General features: G+C 46.8%; 1 protein-coding gene across 2 annotated transcripts in view; it reads left to right on the forward strand.

Annotated features, from left to right (window-relative positions):
• Window positions 1-2,514, forward strand: part of Mapk1 (mitogen-activated protein kinase 1) — a 63,739-nt gene extending 61,225 nt beyond the window's left edge. For both annotated transcript variants that reach the window (XM_052739996.1, XM_052739995.1), the window contains exon 9: window positions 963-2,514. The gene's annotated coding sequence lies outside the window, so the exon portion shown is untranslated. The remainder of the gene's footprint in view (window positions 1-962) is intronic.
• Window positions 2,515-15,266: the final 12,752 nt, after the last annotated feature.

The following is a 15,266-nucleotide window of genomic DNA, read 5'->3' on the forward strand; positions in this document are numbered from 1 at the left end:
TGCTGGACACAGACAAATGGAGTCTGACCGGAAGATAGATGGCAGGCCCCTTGACCTGGGTGGTTCATTTCACCATCCAGCACTGGGAGCCAGCGACAGCTGCTTACCTTTCAGAATCCGAGTCTGCTGCCCTCACTACCCATCAGGGTTTAGTTTGTTCTCATGAAGAGAAAACTTGGGCGTTAACAACACATTCCCATTGCTGGTGCAGGTGACTGTGCTGCCTGGTCATTCTAAGATAGGAAGGTCTTTTCAGTAGAGATGCAGTATTCTGAAAAGACCCTTTAAACTCTAGTTTTGGCTTTTGGAGTGGTGGGTACTACATTATTAATGAAGGGTATTTAGGGAAGCCAACAAGGCTGTGAATGTCAGTAAATGTGGACATGTGTCTTCCCTTAGTCACTGGATGTCTGAGGGTTTCTATTGCTGTGAAGAGACACCATGATTGACAACTCTTAGAAAACATTTAATTGGGGCTGCCTTACAGTTCAGAAGTTTAGTTCATTATTATCATGGTGGGAAGCATGGCAGTGTGCAGGTAGACATGGTGCTGGAGAGGGAACTGAGAGTTCTACATCCAGATTGGCAGGCAGCAGCAGAGAGTGAACCGCTGGGCCTGGCTTGAGTTTCGGAAACCTCAAAGCCCACCCTCAGTCACACACTTCCTCCCACAAGGCCACACCTCCAATGATGCCACTTCCATATGGAGGGGCATTTTCATTCAAACCACCACACCGTACCAACTCAACTCTTAAAAGTTGTCTGAGAAAGATGGTTGTGAAATGAGGGCAGAGCTCCAGCCTTCAGGACCTGCATGTTGCACATGTCATGTATGTGTGAGAGTACAGTGACCTTTTTACAGTTCTTTATTCCCATTACATTTAATTTGCCGTTTTGTGCTGTTGCTGCCTTTATTGTGACATGGCTCAATCCTTACTCCCAAGTTTGTCTTTTTTTTACAGGACAAGGGCTCAGAGGACTGGACGTGCTCAGATGTCGGTGTTCCTCCCAGTTCTTGACCCCTGGTCCTGTCTCCAGCCCGTCTCAGCTTACCCACTCTGACCCTTTGAGCCGCTCGGAGGGCACTTTCTGGTGGTAGTGGCTTTTATACTTTCTCAGAACCCTTCATCCAGAGATGTCTCCTGGCATAGGCCTGCGGCAGTGTGCGCCTTCGGTGCACGGCCGCCGTGTACTGTTGCTTAGTCACTAACCGCTTTCTGGTTTGAAAATGCAGTGGTTCCTCCCTCTCCTGAATCCCTTCTACATGTCATCCTGCTGAACCATGCAGCCTCACCAGAGCGAGAGTCTTTCCAAACTGGCTCCAGTCACTGGCATCTCGCTTCACAGTAAGGAATGCTGTTACGTAAGGCACTTGAAGTCAGTGACAGCTCAGAGTTTGCACTTCTTCTGTTGGCTTGTAACTGTCTACCCAGAGCGGGAGCTTGTGGGCATCCCTGGATGGTGTTGCAGGCTACAGAGGCAGGTGCTTTGTCATGGGAGTCCTTTGGGGGCATTTTTCTGTGTATCATGTTAGTCCCATATTTAAGGTATGTGCTATTTGCCCAGCTTCTAAACAATTTGATCATTATTCTAGAAAGGAAGCATTGGACCAGCAATGTTACTTTGCAGGTTTCCTATAGTTACTTCTATTGTAATGGAGGTTTAGCACTTGCCAAAATGCTGTCCCTAGCCAGAGCTGTAAAGGAACTGCTGTGCTTGTCATTGCTGCAAGATGTACAAGCACTAAGCTGTAGAAGTTTCTGGTGAAGTAGAGAGCAAGCTGATCTAGATGTTCAGGGTGGAGCTCCATGTATACTTTGAGCTGTTTCACACAGAAAGCTGTATTTGTAACCACATTCACTGCCTTGGGATTTAGCTAAGAGGAACACTGCGTCTTTAAACAAGAAAGTGTACAGTTCTTCTCCTACAGCATGTCAGCATCTCAAGCTCACTTTTCAGCGGTATAATGACTTGTAATAAAGCCTTCATGAGCTCTCATCATGAAGCTCTGTTCTGTTGCCAAGTATTGAGGTGTTTCTGGTACTGCTGAGTTAATGTCATAAAAGGCTAGCAGTAACCGTGTTCAGGCGCTCTCCTATTTCCTGATCTCTCTCCTTTGTTCCTGCGCTGTGTGCTGTGGAGTTGATGGTGTTATCCCAGTGCAGTGCCTCCTGAACCCTCGCTCTCTCTGAGGAGAAGTTTGCCTTGTTCAATACTTACTGTGCTCTTGCATGACTGTTAGGCTTTCTGTGCAGAGATCACTGTCCAAGTTTCACATCCTTTGATTGAGCAAAACCTCTTGTGACTTCTGAGTTGTATTCTACAAAGAGACTGCTACCCAGAAGATAATTTAGGAAAGATAACTCTAGTGTTAGCTTTTCATTTCTCAGCTGTCTTTTTTTTTTTTCCTTGTTTTTTGACAGCAATGGAGAATGGGTTCTATAAAGACTGCCTGCTAGTATGAACAGCAATGCACTTGTAACTCATGGAAATAAATGTACATCTTTATCTTTACACCGATGATACGATTCAGTGTTGATTTCCTCTGGATCGATGTGTCTTAAGTGGACAGTCAATTTATAATTTGTGCTTCAAACAAAAAATGTTCACGGGCCTCACTCCACTCCTCCCCACCCACCCCCTGCACTGCCCCACACATCTGTTTACATAAGATGGCTCAGAAAGGTCCTTTTCAACCAGGCATGATGGCACACACCTTAATCCTAGCACTCCAGAAGGCAGAAGCAGGAGGGTCTCTGAATTGGAGGCCAGCCTGGTCTACATAGCAAGGTTCAGGACAGCTGGGAGTATATAGGCCCCACCTCAAAAACCAAAAAAAGAGAAAGAAAGGTCCTCCCTTTGCCCCTCTGAACAGCAGATGATTCTGACATCATCCAAACATACCAGGTAGAAATCTCTGGTTCCCTCTGAAAAGGGCCTTCTGCCTGTGTATCCTAGAGCTGTGGGAAGGGCTGTCAGCACCCCAGGGTATCTGCTACCAGGTTCAAAGTGTCACCCACACCTCACCTGGCTAACGAATGGCTGACTCATCCTGAGAAACCAGACCTTGATTCTTGCCCTAGTAAGTACCTGCTTTTCACTTCCACACATGAAGCCCTACCCGGCATGAAAGGTGGAGAATACCCTCTTACTGAGACACTAGTAATAAGTTCTCTTTTCTGCTTTTTTTTTCCCTAAGCATTGACAATTTTCCTACTTGTTTCTTCTTTATATTTCTAAGGGAGGTATTCATATTATATTATGAGATTAATTTGTGGTCTTGTAAATAAGGAAACCATAGCCTCATCTTGTAGGGGACTGAGCTCTCTGAGCTCCCCCTTCCCGGTACTGTGCGTTGAGATTGGTGTGAAACCACTCACTGCATCCTACAGTCACTGTACCACAACCAGTGCAGCTCTCATTCTGTGCACGGCAAATGACCCACCAGAGAGTCATGTAGCCAGTGTAACTACAACAACTGGCAGCTGTCATGTATGGTCACACTCATTGCTTTGGTTCTTCTCACAGATACACTGGTGACATTGAGCACCTCCGTTATGTATAAACACAGATAAGCTGTCAGGTGGTGTTTTCTTCCATGTCGTAAAATAGAGCAGAACATGGGTGAGAAAATTCTCCTTTCAGTCAGTGTGAAGAAACACCTGCCCATCAGTCCAAGAGAGATGAGAATTCTGCCCAGTAAAGAATGGTGTGTGGTGCGTGTGTGCACTGGAGTGGAGGTGACCATCAGCTTTGAGAAGCTGTGTGCTAACAACAGCGGTCTCTGAGGAGTCACAAAGGTCGACCACCCACACTGCATGCCACAGTGTTCAGACCACTTAGGATAACACATTAATATTAATAGTTACATTTGAATTTTTGGTGATTTATGTAGTATGGTGACAGTATGTTAATACACACATTCATATATGCATATGCTTTGGGTCCTTCATAATTCTTTTATATTTGTAAATCAGTGTTTTGGAGTAATCCCAAGTTTAAGGGAAATATTTTTGTAAATGTAGTGGTTTTGAAAATCTGATCAATTCTTTTGCCTACACATTTTTAAAGCATTTGTGCTTTAAAATTGTTGTGCTAGTATTTAAAATATGGTACCCTATAACCCAGATAAGAGCATGGAAGAGTGAAGTAAATGACGTGACTTCTCATACCATGTCCAACCTGACATGGTTGATCAACAGCAGAGGGGTCCAGAGTCAAGGGTCGTCCCCTTTTGTGCCATTTATCCCTGCAGAACACTCCAGAAAGTTCTTACATTGCTTTGTATCTGCTTTGTACTGTTGGTACCTTTTTGGTATTGTATCCCAAACTGCATAGATTATTTAGGATAATGGCAAGTTTAAAAAATAAATGTTGAAGGAAGGTTTTATTAAGAATCTAAATGTTTTTTCATTATATTAAATTTGAACATTTATCTGTGGTTTATGTGATTTGGTTAATGTGTACAAAAATTGTAAGAGAAGTTTATATTTCATCTTAATTCTTTTGATGTTGTAACCGTGCTTTTTAAGAAAGATTATTTGAATGTTTATGGCACCTGACTTGTAAAAAGAATTACAAAAAAAAGTCCTTAGAGTCATTCAATTGTGTTACTGTCTCACCAGGTACCTGCCATTCGGTACAGTGCAGCTATTCTTCATAGTGCTCCTGCTGACTCAGATCGCTGGTAGCTGTTAGTAGTAGGGTCGGTCACAAGTTGATGCTCTGGGTGACTGTGGGTATTCTGTTCAGACTCTGGTTATGGAGAAGGAGAAGACCCCCCTCCCTCCTCCCCATCCATCCCCTGACCTTCAGTGGCCCCAATACAGGCCGACGTCAGATGCGGTCTCTCTTAACACCAGGAATAATCCATGACTGTTCACAACTCTTGAGCATTTGTTTCTCAATATTGGAGCAGTGCAGTGGCGTACTTACAAGGAAGCATATGGGCAAATGTTTTGTTGGTTTGTTTTATGGGGGGGGGCGCTTTAGGTCACTACTATAAAGCCAAGTTGACCACCTTCCCCTCTGTTCTTAGCTGCAGCTGGCTCTCCCCATGCTCAGTCTCTACAGTAGACTGTCCGCTGTGAAAGGGAATCGGTATCATGTGTGAGGAAGGTATAAAAATGTATTTCAAGTAATTATCACCGTACCATACAGCAAGTACTGAATGAATACCAAGTCTTCCTAAATGTTTTTAATGACATTTCATGTTGTTGCAAGGTGTCAGTAAATCCCTGCTTACTAAAGACCTTGCTTCTGTCCATCTGAGAGGCAAACGTGCTCAGGAAATGGAGTTGGTGTCCCTGAACTGACTGGTTCAAATGGGTGTCTGAACCACTCGGCATCTCACACTCAGCTCTGCTCCAGGAGAAAGCAATGGGAATGACTGTCTTCCTTGTTCAGTGCTGGAGCCTGCTGGTTATCATTGTCCTACTTTCCCATCCCTTAACAGCAGTGAAAACTAAGTGTCCCTGGCCTGGGGCTGGGGGTCACAGCAGGTGGAGGCAGATGTAGAAGTCCTCCTCGGTCCAGTACTGAGGTGAGCAAGGTAGGGCCTGAGAGTGTTTGCAGGAGCAGTGGTGTGATGGGTTTTCTGGAGGACAGGCTTCTGTGCATCTCTGAGTCTAAGAGGAAAGAAACGGCAGGGAAGAGAAGGTGGTCCGGGTGAGACAAGGGCATCAGGTGGATGGCAGCGTCTTTGACTCCGCCGTTATCATTCTTCAAGTGCGGAGGAGGAGGAGAAGGAGACGGCCGGCTCATCTTCTCCTGGTGAAGTAAAGATCGCTGCTGAAGGTGAGGAAGACCCTCCGTGAGAAGTGGGAATTCAAGGGTCGTCCCCAGGGAACATTATCTTCAGCGACATTCACTGGGTTGGACACAGCAGAGTGCCGGGAGGACAGAGTGGAGCGGTGACTGAGAAAACCAGCCAGGGGGCCAGGGGCAAAGCGCTGTGGTGCAGGTGACGTGCAGTGTGAACACTCATACCGAGAGGATGTGCTAGGAGGGAGGAGGCAGATTCATTCCCCTTGTGTCTGGAGTCTTTAAATACAGAGTATTTCTGCACAGGAGAGCAGGAATGTGAGTAGAGCTATTTGAAGAGTCTGGAGCCCATTGCTTTGGGCATTCTTCCCTTGCAGGTAGTGACATCACATAGCTAGGAGGGGAAAAGGAAGAGACTGTCCATTGCAGCAAATCATCCCAGCACTCTGGAGGTGGAGCCTGGCCTTTAAAGAGGGTGTTCCAGGCCAGCTGAAACTAGAGAGACCTTGTCTTAAAAAAAACAAAAACAAAACCCAGTAACTGAAAGTTGTCTGTGTGTCTTTTCCCCTGATTTACTAATTTCAAATGAGTCCAGCAAACACTGAATTCCTGCTGTGTACCTGCAGAGCCAGCAACTGGGTGCCTTAAGAACCATTGATTCTTGTTGTAGATTTGGGTGTCTTCCTCTGTGGGGATTCATGAAGTATACACTTGAAAGCAGATTGTGACGAGGATGTGGAAAGCGGTCACTCTTAAAATGGCTTTCTTGCATTTTAAGAACATCAGCAGGGCCCACTGGGTACCCTTCACTGCCTTCCTTGTGGTTGTGGGAATCACCATAGAACTGTGGGCACATAAGAAGTGGGGGGGTGGGTCTTTGAAATTCGGGGCATGTTCAGTCGCTGGTGTCCAGAGAAATTCCTTTGTTTCCATCTTTCCCTTTGTTCTCAATGTCCCGATCTCCTCTTCACGAAGTGGAGTTTGAGAGAATGGAGAGGAGGACTTACTTGGGTTTTGATGTTTACAGTGCTAGAGGTGAACTCCAGACCCTGCTGCGTGAACAACAGCGGGCACTCGATCACTGAGCATGCAGCCAGCCTGAGAGCTGTTCTTACCATCCACACATGAACCTAGAAATGTTCTCCTCGACTGCTGGGGCTTGTGACATACCCATGGTTTGGAACTGTAGCCTGGAGTGCTTGTCCAGCCAAAGACAGGAAGGATGCCCAGGGTTTGGGCTCAGTGATTTACAGAGGACAAAGACTTGGGAAAGAAATGGTAGAATTCAAGACCAGCATGGACTGCATGGCAAGACCGTTGTCTATAAATAGGAAGTAAGCTATTGCCTGGCAATGGTGGCACATACCTTTAACCTCAGTACTTAGGAAGCAGAGGCAGGTGGATCTCTTGAGTTCAAGGCCAGCCTGGTCTACAGAGCAAGTTCTAGGACAGCCAGGGCTACACAGAAATCCTGTCTCAAAAAACTTAGAATACAGTAGTAACCCAGGTGGTTAAGCCTAGGTGGATAAGTGTTGGGAGTGGAAGCTGCCTCCTAGAGCCCGGGGGTTATCTATATAATATCTATACAATAAATGTAGTCATGGAAGCTAAGCATGTAAAGAAGCAAGAAGTGGAGGTGTGCAGCCTGGGGTGCTGGGGTCAGAGCTAAAGCTGCTGAGCCCAAGAGAAGACCCTGGGCAATGGCTTGCTACAGACTGTCAATGCAGGAACACACTAGCTGTCCACATGCAGGGACCCAGGCCCATTAAGTCAGTTTGGAGACTCCGCCATATCATTGGTCCCTTAAGCCTACACCACCTAATTCCTCAGAGTATTCTTAGATCTTTTCCTTGAATGTCTCTCCCTTTTCAACAGGTTCCCAACCACAATTGAGATTCTCAAAGGCCTTCTAGAGCAGAAAATGTGGATTTTCTTAGGACGACTATAAGAATTGGGGGTCACTGAGATAAGACCAAAGTGGAAAACCCACTGTGGATAAGTGGAAGCCCTACCAGGGTTCCCAGGCTGCCAATGTAGTTTAGTGGTATATCTCACTTGCCTACAAGGCCCAGTACTCCAAAATATTTCAGTTTTATAAATTACTTTTGACTATCTGTTGTACATGCAGAGACCACAGTATAACTTCTCGAGTTTCGGGTTCCTTTCTCACCAGTGCCCCTTCATGAGATGGAATCTGGAAAGGTTTACCTCCATCCTTAACTGTCTGTCTCCCACTCCTTAAAGTAGTTTTTACAGATGGAGAAACCATAGAGACGGGGAAGCCACAGTCAGCTGTCCGCAATGGACAGAAGTGGGCAAGGGGAACTGAGCTGGCAGCAGAGGCCCATACAAAACGATAAACCTCAGAATGAGATGATTTCGTAACTGGATTGTGTGGTTCCCAAGCATCAACTTCGTAGATACCAGTGTCTTAGAGGGATGAGACCACCAGACCACTGCATGGAGAAGCGTGCGCACAGGGAAAGAGGCGCTTAAGAAGGAAAGAACTGAAGGCAGTGGGTTTGTAAATAAAGTGCCTGGGTATTTAAGTCAGGAATGAGCAGCACCCTGCTCCCACCCTGTTAGACAATGTTCTGGCCACTGCTAGGTTGAGACTAAAACTCCGTCTGGGCCTTTGAGGCAGCGGCAGGAATGCACTTGAAACCCACTTGCGTTCACACAAACACATGAAGTAATTTCTTTAACTTTTTAAATCCCTACATGTCAGAGCAGCTGCCTCATCAGAACTAATTCAGTTGTGAAGGAAATGCAGTACCAACACATTGAAGGAAAGAGGCCCTGCTGTTAGTGGTGGCACTATCCCACCTCAAGGAAAGGGTAAAGGAGTGACTGTGGGGTAGGAGATTTGCACTGGGAACAGGCTGGGGCGGACTGGGCCTACCTGTCAGAGCAAACCACACAGAGAGCATTTTAATTTTGTTTTTGAAAAGCAGGCGGTGTCATGAAAGAAACGGCGTGTTTCTGCCCTGCCCCCTTTGTGTGTCCTGGTCAGCACTGGGGTTTGCAGGCAGTAAGCCATCAGCCAGTGCACAGGCCGCAGTTCTGCCCAGACAGGAACTTGGACGACAGGGCTGGGAGCCGTGTAGAATGGCATAGGCACCCTTTCTGGAGGCCTCTTGGGGATGCATGGCTGCTGTTGATGTTTTCACTTGGGAGTGGGCTGTGGTCATAGGATGATGTCCACTAGAGATTAGAAAACAGGTCTCAGAAGAAAACAGTCAGGCACACATCTAGGCTACTGCTGGTGGTTGGCATGCCTTACTTACTCCCCCTGGACCTTATAGGCCTGGGGCCTGTATAGACCTGAGTAGTTTCAAACAAGTCGGTCTCAACCTGGAATTGCTGTCTCACCAGGCCTGCCCCAAAGACCTGCTAACACATCCTCTTCCCCCTCCTCTCCTGTAGCCTGCCCCTTTGAGTTTACTTTTTCCTTGGTTGTGCAGGTCATATTAGGTCTCTGGTCCTTGGTGTCAGGAGTGAGCACCAGCCTACCCAGGACATCCCCAGCTCCATCCCACCTTCAGCAGCAACCACACAGCAAGAACCAAGTCTTGCCCTAAGAAGTCTCTGAGGTCATCTGAGCCCACTCGACACAGGGATGAGCTGGACCCTTTGCCGGTCCCAATGGTGAATTCCCATCAGGTCTGACTCGAGCACAGAACTATATAGCTCCTCAAGGCAGGACCGAAAGGCAGGCCTTATCCCAGAATGGAGATTGAGCTCCCCAGCCTGCACCCAGGGAGCTCTGCTTCTGGGATAGTCTGATCATGATTGCTCCACAGTCTCTAGTACACTAGTAACTTGCCTGGTACACTAGGGAATTTGTATGAGGCGACATCCTCAAGGATCCCAACAGATGCCGGAGGTTTGTATTTGCTCAGCACATGCTCCACCACCCAGCTACAACCCCAGCCCAGCCAAAAGGCTTAATGCTTTGTATGACCCTGGCAACAAGAAAAGGGGGATTTTTAAACCTAGAGAGAAATTTATGGACACATTCAAGAGCAGGGAGGCTGAGGTGGGAGGAACACAGGTTCTAGGCCAGCCTGGACTATATGGGAAGACACTGTCAAAATTTTCGTTTTACCACCTTCCTTCCATTGATAGAGTGTGTTTACATAGACCTTGGGTCAAGCATGGTGGTTTAAGCATGTAGTCCCAGCACTCAGAGCTAAGGCATGGGGATCACAAGCTCCACCCTGAGCTACCTACAGAGAACAGTCTGGATAGGAGTAAGGAGGTCAGCATTGTTGTACATGCCTTTAATCTCAGCATGCCAGGAGAGCTAGGCAGATCTCTGAGTTTCAGGACAGCCAGGGCTACACAGGAAAGATCTGCTGGTGGGTTGGGTTGGGTTGGGTACCTCAGTGGGTAAAGGCACTTGCCACCAGTTAATAACTGGAGCGAATTCAATCCCTGGAACCCACATGGTGGGAGGAGAGAACCAACTACAGGTTGTCCTCTGGCCTCCACTTGTGTCCCTCCACCATGGACTCGGAGGAGGAGACTCAGGTCATGGCATTTGCCTGGCAAGCAAGCACTTTAACCACTGAACCGTCCTGCTGGCCTGGGTTTTTTGTTTGTTTTTGTTTTTGCGTTTTTGTTTTTGTTTGCTTTTGTTGGTTGGGGGGGTTGGTTTTGTTTGCTTTTTTTTTTCTGATTTCACAGACAACAGTACAAAGAGCTGATGCAAGCTAGAGACAGCATAAGAGGAATCAAAACTGCAAACACCCTGCCTTATTTCCAGCTTAACAGCCCAAGAAGAGCATTGTGTGCTTATGTGAGCAAAGCCTGCCCTCACCTGTCACCACTCAATGATTAGGGAGATAATGACTGAGAAGGTGGTGTCTTAGTAAATAATCTTATTTTGTTGGTGGTTCTGCTTTTAGCAAGTGGGAATGGTAAAAACCAAATATTGTAAATATGTGCCTTGGCACTGTTGATAGTACTAGAGGTAAATGCAGTGCATCTGGCCGGCCAGCATACCTGGGCCCAGTGAGAAGTGAGTTTCACTGGTTCCACCACTAGATACTCCTTGACAGTGATGAAAGAGAAGATGGCAGTGTGTTTAAAGATGTTGATACTAGCTAGCATTTTAGCGTGTCCAAAGAAGGTATGTCGTGTAAGTTTCCGTCAGGCTGGCAACCTCAGCAAGTCAACAGTGTGGCAGTTGGTGAGAACCTTTTTTTTAGCATAGCATTTCATGTAGCAAGAAACAGCACAGGCACCTACTGCCTTGTCTGTCTTCCTTTGAGGCACGGGGGTCGGGGGGGGGGGATAGTTTTTGGGGTTTTGAGACAAGGTTTCTCTGTGTATATTCCTGACTGTCCTGGAACTCTGTAGACCAGGCTGGCATCAAATTCACAGAGATCCTCCTGCCTCTGCCTCCTGGATGCTGGGACTAAAGGCCACCACCACCCACCTCCTTTCCTCTTTATAAAGCCCATCACCCCAGCTCCCCTCTGTTGGCTTTGTATAATCCTAATCAACTTCCAGAGGCCCAGCCCCACCTAAATATTGGACTAAGCGTCTACTCTCCTAGTGCCTCACAATGTGAATTGAGCCTCAGCATGTAGTTATGGAGGGTCACGTAGACCATCTCCAAACCAGAGCAAGTATTAGCAGCTGTGTCTTGTTGTCTACTCCAAAATCACATTGCCTGTTCTGTCATCCCACCTACCAGGAAATTACCACAAAAATGTGGTGCGTGCACATCACAATGCCCGCTACCTTTCTTGGGTTCAGGTACCAAAAACAGTTCTAAATAAAAGCCTGACAAATATTGGGCCCACAGACCAGCACCTGCATCCTCCCCACGCCGATCACCAGTGCAGGCTGTGGGAAGATAGGTGTTATTTAGTGGGAATCGAGTTTCAGTCTCAAAGGATAGAAACTATTTTTAACTGAGCTGGTAACAGCTCAGCAGTCGCACACTTGCCTAGCAGGTACATTCCCAGCACTGAAAAGGAAGAAAAGTTTTTGGAGGTGGTATGTATATAATATACTCAACCCTCCTCTGCACTTAGAAATGGGTCATTGCAGTCTGGGCTCTAAAACAACAGAGATGCTTCTGGTGGAGCTGAAGACGGAGCTCAGTAGGCAAAATGTTACATCCAGTATTCATTGAAGTCCTGGGTTCAGCCCTCAGCCAAGAATAAACCAAACACGGTGTCATACATCTCTAAGCTCAGGAGGTGGAGGCAGGAGGATCGAAGTTCAAGGTCGTCCTTGATACATACCACGTTTAAGGGATAGATGAGAAAAAAGTTAAAATATTCTTTTTATATTCTGATTGCCTATTTTTGTCTACGTGTGTGTCTGTGTACTACATGTATGCAGTGTCCACTGAGGCCAGATGGTGTCCCCTGGGACTGGAGTTGCAGATGGTTGAGAGCTGCCATGTGGGTCCTGGGATTCAAGCCCCTCCTCCAGAACAGCCACTGCTCTTATCTGCTCATCTCAGCAGCACTCCCCCACACCGTGAATATTACAGTTATCTTAGGCTCCTCACTTAGCATGTAGAGTCTGCATTTTTAAGAAGATCATCTGGAGATTGAAGTGAGAAGTCCTGTACGTTGGCTGCATAACCACTCTAAAGACATTCCCGTCGTTGATTAACTTTCTAATTAAAATGCAGAGTTTATTTTCTCCCTCACAGTGGGAGGCAGGTCCTTAGCTTCGTGCACTCCTTCATTTGCAAGAAAAATGGGGAAATGAAGTGGCAGCTGGCAGCTCCAAGGACAGCACAGTGCCATGGCAACTGCTTCCATCAATAACTTACTTTCAGCTCTGCTCAGATTTTCCTCTTCTTGGTCCTAAAGCTGGAAACGTTTTAATTTGGAAAGAATGTAATATAACGTTGGTTGCTATGTCACTGGCATCTGCATTCTTCCTTAATGGGCTTGAAAGGTCACACAGAAAACTATTAGAGAATCAGCTAAGTTTAGAAGTGAGGGAGCTATGAAGAGCTTTCATCCCTGCTCCTCATGTGGCTGAGGAGCCCATGGCACCCAGTGATCCGTTCGGGCTTCATGGAAGTTACAGCTGTGTGGATTGCTTCCTCCTGGCTGGTTCAAGGGTTTGGAACAAAACGGGTTGGAAGCCAGGCTGGCAGACCCTTTAGGGGGATTGCTTTAGATATGTCTCTTTCCCAAGAGCCAGTGCGTTTGCTCGAGCTGCCATAACAGCACCTTGCACTGGCAGCTTAGGTAAGAATTGTCACAGTTCTGGGAGTCGATATAAAGATCAAGGTGTTGCTGGGGTTGGTTCTCTTTAGCTTGTTGATGCCTGTTTTTGGCCTGTGGCTTCACATCTGGGAGGTGTCTGACCAGAATATCTTAGGCCCTAAGAGGCTTTAGAAGTAGATGGTTCTGCACATCAGAACCCTTCGGAACAGAGACCGACGAATAGATAATGTCCTGGAAACTCACCAACAGAAGAGTGGCTGATGGCAGGATTCTCTTCCTACCCAATCCCCCAAGGCCCTTGTACCCAAGGGTCACATTGGCTAAGGAGTGCCCAATCTAACTAGAAGTGAGATGGGCGGAATGGGCTGGTCTTGGGTATGTTCTGAGTTCAGAAGCAAGACCTCCTGTAGACTGGAGATAGGGTACTGAAGAACCTAAGGATGACTCCATGATGTGTGGCTTGAAAGGATTTAGATATCCATAAGCAGTAGAGCTCTGGAGAGGAAGGTCAGAAGTGGAGTGTTGGAGGCAGGGAAGATGGGTCATGGTAAAGGCTGCCAAGCCTAATGAGCTGAGTTTAATCATGGGGATCCGCATGGTGGAAGAAGAGAACCCACTCCCTGGAGTTGTCATCTGACCCCACCCCAACCTAATAAATATAATGGAAAAGAAAACAAAAACAAAAATATCTTAGGCCCACCCTAATGACTTCATTGTAACCTAATTACCTTTGGGGGGTGTTGCTTTTTTTCCCCCCTGAGACAGGGTCTCTCTGTGTAGCTCTGGCTGTCCTAGAACTCACTCTGTAGACCATACTGGTCTTGAATGCAGAGATCTGCCTGCCTCTGCCTCCCAGGTGCTGGGATTAAAGGTGTGTGCCACCACACCAGGCTCCTAATTACCTTTTTTTAAATTTCAGCACAAAAAAAAAAAAAAAAAAAAAAAAAAACAGGGTAAAGAGATGATAGCAGTTAGGAGCACTGGCTGCTCTTGCAGAAGACTGGGGTTCAATTCCTAGCACTCACATGGTGGCTCACAGATGTCTATAACTCCAGTTCTGGGAATCTGAGACCCTGTTCTGGCCTCTGCGGGTACCAGGCACACAGGTACACAGACATGCAGGCAGGCAAAAACACCCATATATATAAAAATTTGAAAACTGCAGTCACATTTGGGGTAACAGTTCAGTCCATGACATCTTCCAGCCCGGGTCCTCTGTGTGTGAAGGCCCAGCTCCAGCACAGTTGTCAACCCTTTTTAGGAGTGGGAAAATAAAGAGAGATGTGTCGATATTTGTGCACAAAGTGTGCACACATGCATGAATGTGTGTGATGACCAGAGATCATCTGCTGTCGTCCTCAATCATTAGCCACTGTATTTTTTCCTCCCTTATTATTGTTTGAGAATTTCATACATGTATATAATGTGTTTGACAAAGTCAGCCCCCCATTCCTCCCCTACAACTAATTCCTCTCTCGTTCCCACTTTTCCTTCCCATTTTCATATGTACTGTTTTTTAATCCCAGAGTCCACTTAGTGCTCTCTCTGTTAAGACAGGGTCTCTGTAACCCTGATTGTCCTGGAGCTTGGTATGTAGACCCGGCTGGCTTCAGAATCACTGAGAGCTCCCTGCCTCTGCCTCCCAAGTGCTGGGATTAAAAGCATGCACCACCACATCCAGTAAGTGCCATCTCTAAGTGCATATATTTCCATAGGTTCTCACCCTGTGGGTCATGACCCTTTTGGGGATCAAATGGCCCTTTCACAGGGGTCACCTGACACCATCAGAAAACACAGATGTTTACATTATGATTCATAACCGCAGCAAAATTAGAGTTACAAAGTAGCAGTGAAGATAATTTCATGGTTGGGGGTCACCACAACATTAGGAAGACTGAGAATCACACTGGCTTAGGCCATTATGTTGTACATCCCTGAAAAAAACTGACTCGGGGACCACCTCTTCCCCTGTGAGTTCCTCTGTGCAACTGCCCTGTTGTGTTTGGAGATGCTTCTGTAGTTGTCTACGGCCTCTCTCAACCTCATCCCTCCCTCCTGCGATGGTCCTGAGCCCTGGGAGGAGGGTGTGTGATATGGTGTCCCATTAGAACTGACAACTCTAGTCTCTTTCTTTCTGCCCCTTGACCAGGTTTGAGACTTTGTGTTCATCTACTGCAGAAAGAACCTCTGGGATGCAGGCTGAGAGATGCACTGAGCCACAGGTACAAGGATAAATCAGCACCTCTGACCCCTCATCACAGGTTCTAATTATGGTGCCAGGTAAGTTTGCATCTC

This window comes from Peromyscus californicus, unplaced genomic scaffold, assembly GCF_007827085.1.
Source record: "Peromyscus californicus insignis strain IS unplaced genomic scaffold, ASM782708v3 Scaffold_16__1_contigs__length_79575227, whole genome shotgun sequence".
Taxonomy (NCBI): Eukaryota; Metazoa; Chordata; class Mammalia; order Rodentia; family Cricetidae; genus Peromyscus; species Peromyscus californicus.